Source organism: Pimephales promelas, chromosome 7, assembly GCF_988280905.1.
Source record: "Pimephales promelas chromosome 7, fPimPro1.hap1.1, whole genome shotgun sequence".
NCBI classification, from domain to species: domain Eukaryota; kingdom Metazoa; phylum Chordata; class Actinopteri; order Cypriniformes; family Leuciscidae; genus Pimephales; species Pimephales promelas.
The window spans coordinates 40,539,907-40,555,522 of record NC_142775.1 but is presented as its reverse complement, the minus strand read 5'-3'; the positions used below and the strand labels follow the sequence as shown (position 1 = coordinate 40,555,522).

The following is a 15,616-nucleotide window of genomic DNA, read 5'->3' as shown; positions in this document are numbered from 1 at the left end:
ATCAACGTTGTTTCAACGTTATGAAAGCAAACCAATTTTCGATTTTCATTTAGCTTTGAAGAATGCCGCGTCTGACGTTGGTTCAACGTTAATTCGATGAGCAAAATCAACGTTGTTTCAATGTCATGAGAGACGTCGTTTCCACGTTGATTCAATGTCAGTTTGCTGTCTGGTGAATATTAATGACTTAGAGCAATCTAAAATAGTTTTAGCTGAGTAGGCTAACAGGTCTGGATCGATCCAGACCTGTTATTCAGCTAAAACTATTTTAGTTTGCTCTAAGTCATCTAAGAAATAAATAATATGCTGTACATTTTCAAGATCATGAATACATATTTTTACCATTCATTATTACCAGTGTTTTTTATTTATTTATTTTTTTTTTTTATTGCAAAAACACAGTGCAAAAAAGTAACAAAATATACATTACAATATACAAATAAATGACTTTAAAATAAATACAAAACAGTTTTGCCAGGGGAAGCATAAGGGCCATCACAAAGAAAAAAAGGACCATATGTTGACAGTTTTGATTGCCTTTTTGTTGTTGGAGCCAGAAATCAGCTTAATATAATGTACAACATCGTTGAAAAGAAGTACAAAGTTGGGTTTTTTAGCACTGAATTTACATTTATGAATATGAAATTTCGCCAAAATAATTAACAAATTTATAATGAAATACGTCTTTTATTTACTATGACTTTTATAAAAACAAAAAACAACATCCTTCCACAATAAAGCAAAATCTTTATTGTCAACGATGAATCTGCTGAGGTTTTGCCAAAATTTTCTGGTGTGTGAGCAATACCAAAATAGGTGCAAAACAGTTTCAGGGTGGTTCTCACAAAAACAACAGTTTGTATAATGTCTCTTAACTTAACCATGTAAAGACTAGCAGGATAATATCTGTGAATTATTCTGAACGACACTTCTTTCACCTTGTTTACTAATCATCCAAACCTTTTTCCAGTCAATAGTATTTACAAATCGGTTCCAATAAAACGTAACATTAGGGATTGAAACAATTTCTTTCTGAAATAAGGATTACCAGTGTTCGTGACTCTGGCGTTGCTCTCCGCCATTTTGAAAAGTTCAAAGGAGATTCTGGTCTTGGCAACTCGTGAAAATATTAAACTATGAGCTACCCAGTGGAAAATCCCACATGAGGGGTAATCATGTGTTATGTGCATTTTCCACGTCATATTTAAGTATTTACCATAATAACCGTAGCACATGAACGCATCATAAATGCGTGTTTGAAAGCATTGTGATTCTGAGGTAAGCTGATTCGCGCCGGGCGTGTGTTGTGTGTGTCCGGTTCTCGAGGCTCGGCCTGGCGTCCTCGGCTCGGATCTATTTATTCCTCGTCTCCCTAAAGGCTCTCCAGCATTGACTGTAAAAGTGTGAATGAGGTTAACTTGCTCCCGCAGGCCTGAAACGCCAGCCGTTTTACTGCCGCTCGCTGGTAACGCACACACATCGTCTCAAGGCGAATCTGCTCCTGTTGTCTCTCGCGATACGGACTGTTTGCCCCTTGGACGGGAGTTTTCCCGAGGTTAATGAACGCTGTTGCGAAGCTTTATGTGCATTTCCAGACTGAAATCATTTTCCAAAGCCACCGCATGTAATTGAACTCTTCGAGAGGCGACACGCTTCTGTGATTCTGCACTGGGTCTCGGCATATCTGATCAAGTTTATTCTGGACAAGAATCGATCATTTTTAGACAGGAGTGTGTGTCGACTTTGAGATCAGAATTTATCTGCATTCAAAAAATAATATGTAGGGATTAATTCACAGAGATAATTGTCCTCTGGCAATATGTAAAGCTGCTGTGCAGTGTTGTAGTCGAGACCACCTCACTCGAGTCCGAGTCGACACCGCGACCAGAGAGAGTCGAGTCCGAGTCAAGACCGAGTCCATAGAGAGTCGAGTCCGAGACCAGAGACGGTCGAGTCCGAGTCGAGACCGAGACCAGTGAGGGTTGATTACCTAATTTACTTTTATTTACTTAGAGAATTTTTTTTTTTACTGAATTTACTTAGAGTTTAAAAAATATGATCAGTTTAGGGGTAAAAAGGCCACATAGTAGGTGGTGTTAAAAGTAATTTTATTACAATTTGTCATGCGCAGTTGCGCACTAGAAAATCACCAATCACTGGCCGTGTCAATCAATTTAAAGAAATATTTTATTAACATACATTAATAATCATGAAAAATATTTTGAATTGAACTCGAGTGGACTCGGGAATAAGTCCGAGTACTAAAAAAAAAAATGTTCGAGTACGAGTCAATTCCGAGTCCAAATGGACACGAGTCCATGACAAGACCAAGACCATTAAAATATGGACTCGAGACCGAGTCCGAGACAAGTCCGAGTCTCGAGTACTACAACACTGGCTGCTGTGTTTGAGCTCTAGAGCAGGTTTTCCAGCATGAATGTTGATTATTTTCCTCATATTCTCCATTGTTGCGGCTCCTCTTTTCCCAGTCTGTCAGTAACACTCTTGTTTTCATGACATGTGGACTCAATAAATCCTGATCTTGAGCAGAATAGTCAAGCTGACATTCATTCAGTACAAAAACTTCTGTGAAACCTGGTAACCTGGAAATACTCATGGAAAAAAGTGATAATAAAGCAAAATAATAACAATGGTTTTATTCAGTAGACTGAGTCGTCAGATGCACATTGCACAGAGAATAGTAGTGTATGTTACAAAGCTCGCACATATTCACCGGTGTCTTGACTAGGGTTTTCTGAAGCACAGGATTGTGGGTTTTCTGAAAGGGAAGGTCAGGTTGTGTTTTCGCTGTCATCTTTGCTGCAAGCAAATACTTTCTCCGTGACGTTAAAAACAGGACCTGTCGATGTTAGTGACAGAAACATTGTTCAATTGTGTGTACATTGCTGGGGGGACGAAGCTGTTCCTGCCTGTTTAATGGTGAACACGGCTTCACTTTCTCTAGCATACTAACACGTACAGTCGAGAGCGGCACGATTCCTCTTGAAAAGATCAGGATCTCGTATCAAACACTCATTCAATTTTGATCCACAGACAGCCGTTGTCATGAAACTGCTTCACAAACAGTCTCTCTTCTAACATTCTGTAGCCTATCATTATTTCTGTCTTACAATCATTCAGATTAAAAGTATATAGTTCAGAAATAAACACTGATGTCTACTGGAGTGATCAAAATAGAGCAAAAGTAACTTGATGCTTCAAATTAGGGATGTCACGGTACCAAAATTCCTGTAGTCGGTACGATACCATTAAAATGTTTCGGTTCTCGGTACCAATTTCGGTACCACAGCAAAATCAGTTTGAAGTATTTTTTCTATGTATTTAACTATTTTTTTTAAAAAAAGTTTGGGCTGACACAAAATAAAATTGCGCAATATTCTTTAAAGTGAAAAAAAACAGGATGTCTATTTATCATATAGCTTGTGACAAAATTTCTATTATTATTAGCATTTCTGCTAACAGTTTACGATATGGTCTCATTAGTTAATATCACTAAATGCATTTACTAACAATGAGCAATTCCATTTTTTTAACAATATTTATTAATCCTTGTTGACGTTGACGTTACTTTTGATTTGAAACGTCTCAAATTCTGTTAATTTTATTATGAAATTCAAACTATAAAAACCATTTTGGCGCTCTTTAATGTGGCGGACGGATCGCTAAGTTGAACCATCATCTCTTCCTCTGATTACTTTGATTACTCTTCCACCGACTAGAAATAAATAAACTGGAAAGAGTATTTTGCATGCTTTAGAAGTGATGTTTGCTGTTACTTAACTAATGTAGTTAATTCAACTTTATAGTTAAACTAAAGGAAAATCTCAAATGTTGTTTTAGAAGTAAAATTATTTCAGTTAATGAAAACAAGAAAAGTGATTTATTCCCCTAAATCAAGGAGCCCTACTTTAAAATCAAGTCAGTTTGGATAAAGCATCTGCAATTAAAGTGTACATTAATTCTGAAGGACACAGAATATCTGTGTGAGTCCTCACATGATTATAAGGTTATTGTCTATTAGTGTTCGTCCGTCTGTGACCGTCAGAACAGATCTTACTGTGGTCGTTCAGAAAGGACGTCAATCAATCATTTCTAGAGCACATTTCTGATTAAAACACTATTTATATGTGTGTAATCCTGATTATATGGCCTCCTGAACACGCTTCACAGAACTGGCAATCGATTCAGGAGAAAAGCTGATGAATGGATTTGATTAATTAATTTGTTTAAGTGTTTCCCTAAAGTGTGTGGAGAGAGAGAGAGAGAGAGAGAGAGAGAGAGAGAGAGAGAGAGAGAGAGAGAGAGAGAAAGAGAGAAAGGTATTTGTGTGTGTGTGTGTGTGTGTGTGTGAACACTTCTGGATTCTCTTCGGGTCTGGTCTGAACACCTCAGTGCTCTTCAGGTGTGTGTGTGTGTGTGTGTGTGTAGTTCAGGTTGATTGCTAATAAGTGTTTAATGAGAATGAGCAGTGATGATGTCAGAGTGATCATATGTGCTGAATTCGTTCGTTAGCTCTCATTATAATGAGCTCCACCACACACACACACACACACACACACTGTCCTGCTCTTCTCCAGCATCATCATTATCATCATAATGTGTCATATATGTATTTAATAATAATAAGATACATTATATATTGGTTTATAATAATGATAACAGGAAAGATGTTCAGTTAGGGGCCTGAAGTAAAGAATTACTAATACTTGTGTTACTCTACTTTAGCAGTTTTTATAAGAAATTGTACTTTAAAGCGTTAGTTCACCCAAACATGTAAACTCTGTCAGTAATTACAGAAATATAATAATTTGTGTTCGGAAGATGAACGAAAGTCTTATGGGAAACAACATGAGGGAGAGTACGTTGAAAAATGGTGTACATGTGTGTGTGTGTGTGTGTGTGTGTGTGTGTGTGTGCAGTGTGTGCGGACACACTCACCAAACAATGAAAAAAAAATCATGTCACTTAATTTTTTTAGTTCACTCAATAATCAAGCATTTGGGTTTTCTGAGCACCATGATGTCATATTTATCTTGCTCCGCCCACAATTGCTGACAGACTGGCCCGTATTAGCATATTTCCCATAATTAGCATATTTCCTGTATTAGCATATTTTCCATAATTAGCTAATTTCCCATAATTAGCATATTTCCCGTATTAGCATATTCCCCATAATTAGCATATTTCCTGTATTAGCATATTTCCCGTAATTAGCATATTTCCTGTATTGGCATATTTTCAATAATTTGCATATTTCCCGTATTAGCATATTTCCTGTATTAGCATATTTCCCATAATTAGCATATTTCCTGTTTTGGCATATTTTCAATAATTTGCATATTTCCCGTATTAGTATATTTCCCATAATTAGCATATTTCCTGTATTAGCATATTTCCCATAATTAGCATATTTCCTGTATTAGCATATTTCCAATAATTAGCATATTTCCTGTATTGGCATATTTTCAATAATTTGCATATTTCCCATAATTAGTATATTGCCTGTATTAACATATTTCCAATAATTAGCATATTTCATGTATTAGCATATTTCCCGTATTTGCATATTTCCCATAATTAGCATATTTCCTGTATTAGCATATTTCCCATAATTAGCATATTTCCTGTATTGGCATATTTCCCATAATTAGCATATTTCCTGTATTACCATATTTCCTGTATTGGCATATTTCCAACAATTAGCATATTTACCATAATTAGCATATTTCATGTATTAACATATTTCCAATAATTAGCATATTTCTTGTATTAGCATATTTCCCGTATTAGCATATTTCCCATAATTAGCATATTTCCTGTATTGGCATATTTCCCATAATTAGCATATTTCCTATAATTAGCATATTTCCTGTATTGGCATATTTCCCATAATTAGCATATTTCCTGTATTGGCATATTTCCCATAATTAGCATATTTCCTGTAATGGCATATTTCCCATAATTAGCATATTTCCCTGTATTAGCATATTTCCCATAATTAGCATATTTCCTGTATTAGCATATTTCTCATAATAAGCATATTTCCTGTATTAGCATATTTCCTATAATTAATATATTCCCCGTATTAGCATATTTACGCCCTCAGCCATTCAACATGAGGGGGAGGGGGCGTTGCTCATTATCATTTAAAGAGACATGCACTGAAACAGGTCTCTGTGAACAGCTGTTTTTGAGGAGGTAAAGTGTGTTTTATACAAATATTGAGGAATTTTAACCAAAGTTTATTTCAAACTTTACATGAAGACGCTAAAGAATCACACCAACGTGTGGAAATGGGCATCCGACGACCCCTTTAAGTGACGGATCTCAGTATCTGCAGTTATTCTCCCTCCGTTTGTGATCATTAGTGGGGATTTGCACTTTCAGAGAAACATTCATGATATATTCCAGGGTATTGGATTATATATTGTATATTGGATTTGTGAGTTAATAAAAATGTAACTAGTTCTTGAAGTAAAGATACTCGCATCACATCTGATGTCTTTAATCGTCACCGTTAATCTACAGTAGTCGACATCTAAAGTGGATCAGAACCTTTCATTAAAGTTATACATGAGTTTTGAACAATACCGTTCTTGTCTTAGAACAACTCTGATCAACTTTGATCCACTTGTGAGTGAATCTGCGCTCTGTTTTCATTATTCTAGTTCCTGAAGTCAGAACTTCCTGTTGACCCGCCTGGTGCATTCTGGGAAGGATTGTGGTTCTCGTCCTGGACCTGCACGGCATGTGAGTGGAAAAACACACGGCAAACGTCTTCTGTAAAAATATCTTACCTGAAGCAAGACTCAATCTGCAGATCTAAGGCAGGTATCCTGAAATAAATCATGATAAGAGGAATCTGGCCTGCAGCGAGAGTTATATGAACACCGCAAACACACGCAAACCAGTTTCTGTCCTGTCCTCCAGCACAAATACTGAAACATTCACATTCACTGGAGAACAACAATGACTTGATTACTGATCATTACTAAGATTATGCTTAAAACAAGAACAGAATATCACAATAATCTTCATTCAAATTAAGGGAAAACAAGATTATTACCTTTTTTTCTTTTTTTTTAGGCATAAACACATGATTTCTTCTGAATATCTGAAGACCTGCCACCAATAATGTGTTTCTTTGATGTTCATTTTATGACCAATTTTTCATTTATTTAATAGTTTATTTGAAAGGTGATAGATGATAAAGTATAGATTTCAGCAACTACACACACACTCTCATGATCTCCTTTAGAGTTCTGGAGATCTCCAACTCTTCCTCTCAGTCTCCCAGCCGGTTCCATCATCCTGGGTGTGTGTGTGTGTGTGTGTGTGTGTGTGTGTGTGTGTGTGTGTGTGTGTGTGTGTGTGTGTGTGAGTAATGTTTCACTGCCGGAGGAAGCGCTCATGCGTCTCTTCTCTGAAGATTCCTCCTTGTTTGTTGCATATCTAAAATATTTCTGCCGCCGGCACACATTATTGTTTGACAACGCTGATTCGAGGAGGCGTTTCTTTTGTGTGATTAATCATTCAGGGCTCTTCCTTTAGCAAATGACCTTCCGGAAGCATTGCAGCATTAATCATTCCATCAGAACATCTGATCTGAACATCACATATAATATTATATATATATATATATATATATATATATATATATATATATATATATATAAACAGTATATATTAACTAACCTTTATTGTGTCAAGCTCAACATTTACTAAACAATTTTAATATTCAATATTATTTAATACACTGTGAGCTAACATGAACATTTTTGTTAACAAAGGTTAAATAATGCTGCAAAATATATTGGTCATTATTAGTTTGTTAGTTAACAAAAGAGACATTGTAAAGTGTTTAAATCAAAATAACAAAATACTAGTATTTATACATTTTATATAATCAATATACTATAAAATACAATAAAACACAAATAATATTAATAAATAAAATTATATCATTTTTTTATATTATATAGTAATGAAGCAATTGGTTGATTATTTCATTAGTTTGATTATTTCAATAAAGTAATTGGTTGATTATTTCATTTTCATTACTTAAAATACATGGATATTATAAGAATGAGGCAATACAAATAAGTTCAGATAGAATAGAATAGAATAGAATAGAATAGAATAGAATAGAATAGAATAGAATAGAATAGAATAAATCTTTATTGTCCACCGGGGTGGAAATTTTTCTTTGGCTCACCGCAACAGATAAAAACATACAAATAATTTCTCAGGCATAATAAAGAAAAATTTGTAAATTAAAAAAAAAAAAACAAAAAAAAAAACATCAGAAAACATCAGTATCAGAAATTATTTTATTGAACAACACTGTCAAAATACATAATGTAATAGACTTATTATAAACATCATTAACTTATGTGGTCTACATGATGAATTATAAGGAATGCCTGCAGAGGCGCCAGCGAACTGGTTATTATGGTTATGATTATGGTTATGACGTGATTATGGTTATTGTTACACTTCAAATCAAATCCTGGTTTAATATCTTCACGATAGATATACTACAGCCATCGTTATTCCTTGCATAAGAACATCAAAACTTGCAAAACTTTTATTTTGAAATCGAGATGAACAACAGTTCGCATATTTAGAAATATTGATGTATTCTTATGTGTGTGTGTGTGTGTGTGTGTGTGTGTGTGTGTGTGTGTGTGTGTGTGTGTGTGTGTGTGTGTGTGTGTGTGTGTGTGTGTGTGTGTGTGTGTGTGTGTAATGATTTGCGTTACGCATCTGGTGAAATGGCGCATGTTGCATTCCCAGATGAACTTAATAAGGAACCCAAACATAAATGGAGTGTGTGGAGTGTGTGTAGGGCGGTTGGAATGAATTTTGAAATTAAAAATATAATTTGAATATTTAAAAAAATCAATACTGTTCGAATTACTGAAGTTATTATAAGAATGTTTTTTTACGTATATTTTATTGATTTATTATGCAATCTTGCCTTTCTCGCTGCCTTAGCTTACACTCATGTGATTAAATGCTTTTGTTTCTCTGATTAACAACATAGTTTTTGAATCGTAACATAATTGTGCACGGTATCCACGCTGTATCATCATAACAATACTGTCAAAAATGGTAAATGTTTACTGAGATAAAAAAAACGCCGTGAAGCGCAAGTCAAGAGCACCGAGCTCGTTGGAACCGTCTAGTCGAACTGAAAAGAACGATGTGGTGTTTTTGCAGAGATATTAGCAGAAAAACATCGAAAGCGCTTCAATATTCAGCACGAATAAAATGTTTATTGTAATGTTAGATGTCCCTCTAGAGGACAGAACGCGTAACAACAACCACATGGCGATCCATAAGCCTGAGTTATGTCGTAGATATTAATAATATGATGAATTTGAGCACATACTATTCAAATATTATTCAAATATTAAATGAAATAAATACTGTGAACTGAGCGCTAGGAGAAACATGTGCGCGTGATGACTCTGAAACACGCAGCGTATGCGTTTAACTCAATCGCAGCCATTGACTTTACAATAGCACTATGTTAAATTATGATTTTAAATGGTTTTAATAAATCATGCGCCATTTTCAGTATTTTAATCGTCAAGGCGAAGATTTTTTTTTAAAATTGAGTTCTTGGATTTAATTGAGGAATCGTGACGGCCGCGTCAAAACGCAAGGATTGTTTTGTATCGAGTTCTATAAATACTATTAAAATTGGTTAACATTTAAATGTATGTTTATTTATAAAGCACATTTAATGCAACAGCTGTTGCCAAAAGTGCTTCACAATCATTAAAAAATACAAAAATAAGAATACAAAGAGAGAAATAAAGAATCATGCTCTAATGCATGTGCGTATGTTGAGGATCATGTCTTTGTCCTTCATAAGTCCTTCTTCCGTGTTGGATTGTGCCGGTCTGTTTAATAAGAAATAATAATTGGTGTGAGTCATAAGTAGGACACCTCGTAGCTTTATCTGTAAAGGAAGAGCTTCTGTGTGATGAATATGAATATCGCTTCTATTATATCCATATTGCTGTTCCCGAACTGAGTCGTTTATCCTGAGATTGAGTTCATGGATGTGAAACGGCAGATCCCAGATATTTCCCATTCTATGCTTCCAAATTTGATGAGTTATTAAACTAAAACCAGAAAACACTTACTGTATGTACACTGTTAAAAAAATATGTTCATGATTTGTAATCACAACATTTTTTCTTTTGTCAAATCAACTTAACTTAATCATCTGAATTTATGTGGTTCAGATGACATAATCATAACCCCCCCCCCATGTGTGAATATATATACTATTAAGTTATAATAAAAGACATAATTATTATTATTAACCCATGTTTGAAAATGAGACTAACTCAGATCATGTTTGGTCTCCAGACTCACATGGAAGAAGCCGTCGCTGTTGAGAAACATCTGAGATCTTCTGAGAAACACTTGAGATGATCTGAGATCTTCTGAGAAACACCTGAGATCTTCTAAGATCTTCTGAGAAACACCTGAGATCTTCTGAGAAACACCTGAGATCTTCTGAGAAACACCTGAGATCTTCTGAAAAAAAAAACACCTGAGATCTTCTGAGAAACACCTGAGATCTTCTGAGAAACACTTGAGATGATCTGAGATCTTCTGAGAAACACCTGAGATCTTCTAAGATCTTCTGATCTTCTGAGAAACACCTGAGATCTTATAAGATCTTCTGAGAAACACATGAGATCTTCTGAGAAACACATGAGATGATCTGAGATCTTCTAAGAAACACCTGAGATCTTTTAAGATCTTCTGAGAAACACATGAGATCCTCTGAGAAACACCTGAGATTTTCAAAGAAACACTTCAGATGATCTGAGATCTTCTGAGAAACACTTGAGATGATCTGAGATCTTCTGAGAAACACTTGAGAAACATCTGAGATCTTCTGTAAAACATCTGAGATCTTCTAAGAAACACCTGAGATCTGAGAAACACCTGAGATTTTCAAAGAAACACTTGAGATGATCTGAGATCTTCTGAGAAACACATGAGATCTTCTGAGAAACACTTAAGATCTTCTGAGAAACACTTCAGATGATCTGAGATCTTCTGAGAAACACCTGAGATTTTCAAAAAAACACTTGAGATGATCTGAGATCTTCTGAGAAACACTTGAGATGACCTGAGATCTTCTGAGAAACACTTGAGATGACCTGAGATCTTCTGAGAAACACTTGAGATGTTCTGAGATCTTCTGAGAAACACCTGAGATCTTCTGAGAAACACCTGATATCTGAGAAACACCTGAGATTTTCAAAGAAACACTTGAGATGATCTGAAATCTTCTGAGAAACACTTGAGATGATCGGAGATCATCTGAAAAACACATGAGATCTTCTGAGAAACACTTCAGATGATCTGAGATCTTCTGAGAAACACTTCAGATGATCTGAGATCTTCTGAGAAACACCTGAGTTCTTCTCCTCCTCAGGACTCGCTGTCTCTGTGACGCACAATGCAGTCGCTTCACTTTTATAAACCGGTTGAACTGAAGGTGGAAGTTGCTCAGATGCAAACGAACCATTCTTTATTACACGAGTCGGTCGATTCCTTCCCAGTGTTGGCAATCTCACGGCGGAGAACTGTGCCTGAGGATCTATGAACAGTCGGACGATCATGAGTGTGTGTTGTTCTTCTGAAGGGCTCGTCTGTAATCATCTTTCCCGCACTGCGAGTGTGTGAGTGTGTTTCTGTCATGATGTGATGATGTAATGAATCTGGAGAGTCTTTCACTCTTACAACGAATGGTTCAGTGGTTCTTGACTCAGTGTCTTAAATGCATAATACGGTAACGCTTTATTTAACGTCCCCTGTAGTGAAAATCCAGCTCTTAATGTTGTTTATGTGTGTATGTGGTGTTTTTAATCTGCTTTAACACACACCGTGTGTAAATTGATAAGTGGACAGCATTGCTGAGTATTTCCTCCTTAAAACTGCAGTGAACCAAAGACAGTCTCAAAAACACGCTGGTGTTTCTGACGTCACAAACCACCTTGTAACCAGTCAGTGGATCTCTGAGTGAGTAGAGGCAGGGCTCATTTGCATATTCATAGACCCGAATGCTAAATGAGGCAAGGGTGTCGAGTTACATTTAAGATATTTTAAGGCACAAAAATTTTTTTTTAAAGAAAAAAGTTTTAAATATGCCATTTTGGTGATCAGAGAGGCGTTTTACGGTATAAAATGATTGACTACAGGAGGACTTTAAAGCCTTTATGTGTAATGCATTATATAGGTATTCATAATGTGCATTATATCTTTTCATAAATAATTGCATCCAAAGTTAAAATATAATATTTGCAGATCTGATATTGGTTCTTTGTCATGTGTTTTAATGCTTTCTATGCAATATAGTTAAGTATTATATCATGCATTATAATGGTGGGTAAAGTTAATCATGAGATCATATAAAGTGCATAATTAATGCATTTAAATGCATAATAATGCATTGTATATAAAGGCTTTAATACGCATAATACTCTAAACAGGTTATTTAATTTTTTTCTATTTAAATCATAAGTAATTAAAATGAAAATAAAGCTAAATGTTTTAATTAAAACTAAATTTTTAATTAAAACTAAACTTTTTTTTGTAGTGATGCAATAATAATAGAAAAAAGTTCTAAAAAGGTCTTAAAGATCCATATTTATAACAGTTGGATGATGGAACCATGTATGAAGCGGCTGACGGAACCCTTTAATGTTCCGTTAAGAACCTTTCGTTCCAAGAGTGTTTCTGATATCTGTCAGTCTTCTCGTTCTCATCTGGTTTATTCTGAATTTGTTGTATTCGAGCTGCAGAAAGAGTGTGTTTGTACTGCACTTAATTAACCAATACCACCTAAACCTCTTCTCATATTCACAGTCGACTCGTTTACTCGCATTCAAGGTCTTAGTGTGAATGATCCATCAGTCAGGTTCTGTCAAGTAAATATAATGTGTGTAAAAAAAAGTAGTAATTAAAACCACTCTAAACAATATGGACGAACCCAACCGTTGGGGTTAAATAATGAATTCAAAAAAGTAAACCAGCGGTTGGTTTTGTCCACATTTGACCCAAACTTGGGTTGAGTGTGTTATTTAGACTTTGCTTTTTCACAACGACTGTTGATTTGCATTTATTAATATTAATAACTGGAGTGATCAGTTCTTCCACTAAATGTGACTATAGAGACTTGCATCTGCGTTTGATTGACAGCATTATCAACAGGCTCGTCCAATCAGGATTCAGGATTCGTTTTAATAAGTTATGAACATGTCATGGTTTCATGTTCAGAACAGCTCATATTAAAAAAAAAGAAAGGTATGACTTTCTGAATCATATCAAAGCTGTTAGTTTAGAGCATTTGAGATTGATTTATTGAAGCCTCATTATTGATAATCTCGTTTTCTGATTGAGTTTATTAATCCCAGAGAGAATCCTTCCAACAATCCATGATGCTTCATTTCCTTGAGAAACTGGAGAGGAGAGTGACTGAAGCTGTTAAGCTCATATCCAAAGGATTTTTATTATATTACACACACACACACGATTCAAAGGACATGTACAGTTTTTTAAAGGTGGAGGATGCAAAATTATAATTCACCTAAACGTGTGATCACCCTCGTGACCCAAGTGTTTATTTTGTCTCAGTGTCGATGTGTGTGAAAGTCTAAGAAAGTGAAACACCAGGTGAATCTTGGAAGCGAAATGTTTTGAGTTTTTTTTTTTTCATAACTTTGCCTATAATAATAATAATGTCAGTGTGTGTTTCCTCTGCTGTCGCCTCATTGTGTTGTATGAATGTTTATGCATTTATTTTTAAAGAAAGCATGCTTTAAGGGTAGGCTAACTCGAGCCAAAATTGAACCTTGGCTCTTTTCGTTTATCCACCCGCGTCAAACTTTCGTGTAAAAGCATAATTAGAAGAAACGCCACTTTTAAGATTGACCGTATTTTTGTTTGAGGTAAAAATGCCTTTTTGAATGTAAATGAATGGGGCTATTATAGCATTAAAATCACTGTTTTTAAAACACTAAGAAAGCTCGACACAACATAGAACTGTGCTCGAAGTATCACCAGGGTCTCTACACATGAACTTGAGCATTGAATTTATTGTTTGTGTACACAATTTACTAAAAAGAAAGGTTTTGTACTTTATCAGTTGGTGTTTCTGGTGACTGGAATTTGTAGCCCCGTCCCTTTTCAGTGCTGCGCTCGTTGACTTCCGGTCTGTATTTTGACAGCGATCTAAGGTATGAATGAACTGCTCGTAAAAAAATTCCTGGTCGACATTTGTTCAGACATCTGCTTTACAATGCTTATGATAAACATTACAATGCTCATGATAACTTTTGTTAATTCTAAAATAAGTAAATCCACTTCACCAGCTAATACTCCTCGACAGCGATGCCATAGAAATATACAGAGCGACCGCGAAACCGGAAGTTCAAAGACAATATTCTAAAGATGACGGCGCCCACGTTTCTCTGAATGCAACTTAATGAACTGACTCGCTCCATATGAGGAAATGTCTTGAACTTGTAATTTTACTAACTACAAAACAAAAACGTATAAGTGAATGTATAAATAAACAAGCTTTATGAGCTTTCCATCTTTATTCTCCTCATGTTACGTTGCATTCGGAGATCGACTACTTTTGACTGACGAAATTCCAGCCACCGGCGGAAACACCAACTGATAAAGTGAGTCGTACAAAACCTTTCTTTTTAGTAAACTTTGTGTACACAAACAATGAATTCAATGCTCAAGTTCATGTGTAGAGGCCCTGGTGATACTTCGAGCACAGTTTTATGTTGTGTAGATCTTTCTTAGTGTTTTAAAAACAGCGATTTTGACGCTGTCATTCATGATTCAAAAGGCATTTTTACCTCAAACGAAAATACGGTCAATCTTAAAAGTGGCGTTTCCATTCTAGTTATGCTTTCACACGAAAGTTTGACTCGGGTAGAAAAACAAAAAGGTCAATTTTGGCACAAGTTACCCTTTAAGCATAGCCTAAGTCTGATTCAGGCCTCGTGTGTGATATTAATGTAGTGTTATTGAATATTGTGTACCCTGAAATCAGTGTATGTTGTTGCTGAAGTCACGCGGTTTGTGTTCACGTTTCAGAAGCTCTTAAAACAACTTGCACTAAAAAAAGAGAGACATAAAAATCTAAATGCTTTTATGACTGATGATCTCATAACGTTATATGAAATGCATTTTAGCAAATATGATTTTTGATGACAGTGTGAATTTGCACAGGTTAGTCTCACAATCCAGATCATATTTCATTCAAAATAAAAATAAAAAATCAAGTAAATCAATTGAAGCCTATTATTTATTTATTTATTATTAATATTATTGTTAAAAGTGTTTGTGTGTATATATACACACACAAACACTTTTAACAATAATAATAAATTATTATTATTGTTACAGTAAACCGTGAGTACAGTGAATTGTGCTTAATGAAAATATGTCTCAAAGTAGAAATCATTGTTTATGGTCCTTTTTTTCTTTGAATTTTGCAGTTTAATCGCCATGTTTTTGTGAGATTGATCCGTACACGTCG

At 35.2% G+C, this 15,616-nt stretch overlaps 1 long non-coding RNA gene across 1 annotated transcript in view; it reads left to right on the top strand.

The window, feature by feature from the left end:
- LOC120490489 (uncharacterized) overlaps positions 1-14,059 on the top strand; it is a 29,793-nt gene extending 15,734 nt beyond the window's left edge. Inside the window, exons 3-4 of the long non-coding RNA XR_005625024.2 lie at positions 6,690-6,771; positions 10,408-14,059. This is a non-coding gene — a long non-coding RNA (uncharacterized LOC120490489). The remainder of the gene's footprint in view (positions 1-6,689; positions 6,772-10,407) is intronic.
- Positions 14,060-15,616: the final 1,557 nt, after the last annotated feature.